The sequence below is a fragment of the Chaetura pelagica genome, unplaced genomic scaffold (genome assembly GCF_000747805.2).
Source record: "Chaetura pelagica isolate M959 unplaced genomic scaffold, ChaPel_1.0 scaffold277, whole genome shotgun sequence".
In the NCBI taxonomy this organism is placed as follows: domain Eukaryota; kingdom Metazoa; phylum Chordata; class Aves; order Apodiformes; family Apodidae; genus Chaetura; species Chaetura pelagica.
The window spans coordinates 425,501-426,963 of NW_009953905.1; positions in this window are offsets into that span (position 1 = coordinate 425,501).

The window sequence follows — 1,463 nt, forward strand, 5'->3', positions numbered from 1 at the left end:
CTGATACACCAGGAAAACTATGACAGATTGGCTATCACAGAAGCCTGGTGGGATCACACAACTGGAGTGCCACAATTGATGGCTACAAGCTCTTCAGGAGGGATAAAAAGGGAAGGAGAGGGCTGGCCCTGTATGTTAGAGAATGCTATGAGACCTCGGAAATCAAGTAGTCATGATGAGGTTGAGAGTGCTTGGATGAGGTTGAAGCTGTTATCACGGTGGGAGTCTGCTAGAGACCTCCCAACCAAAGCAGTGAGGTGGATGAAGCTTTCTATAAGCAGCTGGGAGAAATTTCCCAGTCACTTGCTGTTGTTCTTGTGGAGGACTTTAACCTCCCAGACATGCTGGGAATACAACACAGCAGAGAGGGAACATTCCAAGAGTTTCTTGGAACGTGTGGAAGATAACTTCCTCACACAGCTGATAAGTGAGCTGAGGAAGGAGACTGAGGGGAGATCTCATCAGTCTCTACAACTACCTGAAAGGTCATTGTAGAGAGGTTGGTGCTGGTCTCTTCTCACAGGTAATTAGTGACAGAACAAGAGTGAATGGTTTCAAGCTGCAACAGGGGAGGTTTAGACTGGACATTAGGAAGGATTTTTTAACAGAAATGGTGGTTGGACACTGGAATAGGCTGCCCAGGGAGGTGGTTGAGTCACCAACCCTGGATGCGTTTCAGAGTCATTTGGATGTGGTGTTGGTGGATGTGGTTTAGGGGAAAACTTTGTAGAGCAGAGATGATGATTAGCCTTGGTGATCCCAAGGGTCTTTTTCAACCTCAATAGTTCTATGATTCTATGATATCAAGTCAGCCAATTTGGCATACCTGACCATGCAAAAAATATACACATATTAAAAATATATATACATATTAATATATATATATAAATCTTTTAATTGAATTCATACAACTTCATGTAACTTACCATATTATTATACACTATCAAGTCTACCAGATAAACTATGTCAGGAAGTATTGATCATCTCTACTTGGATAATAATGCCAGTTTTCTGACTTTTGCTCAAGATGAATGTGCAGGGTTTTCCACTTATGTAAAAGGTAAAATATATTCTGGCCATTATTTTCCTCTCAGTCTTCTGGCAAATGGATCCAGCAGCACAGAACTGGAGATTAGAAAGTAACTTCCAGTTAATTTCAGTTTTCTGAAAAGAAGGAAAATGAATATAGCACCTCTTTGAAGGACTCTGATGGGCAACATCAAGTCAAATCCTTTAAGGTATTGAATCCAGGATTTTATTTATTTATTTTTTTAATATTATAAAAAAAAATATGCCAAAGCACCTTACATGTTATCCTACCAGTTAGATTCCTCCAATTGCACCAGCAATGTGCAGTAATCTGGATTACTGCATCTGTTACCACCTTCAAGAATCTGAAGCTATACATACCATCAGCTCACACAGAACATCAGTTGGCTAGGATTCCAGGTTAAAAGATGGTA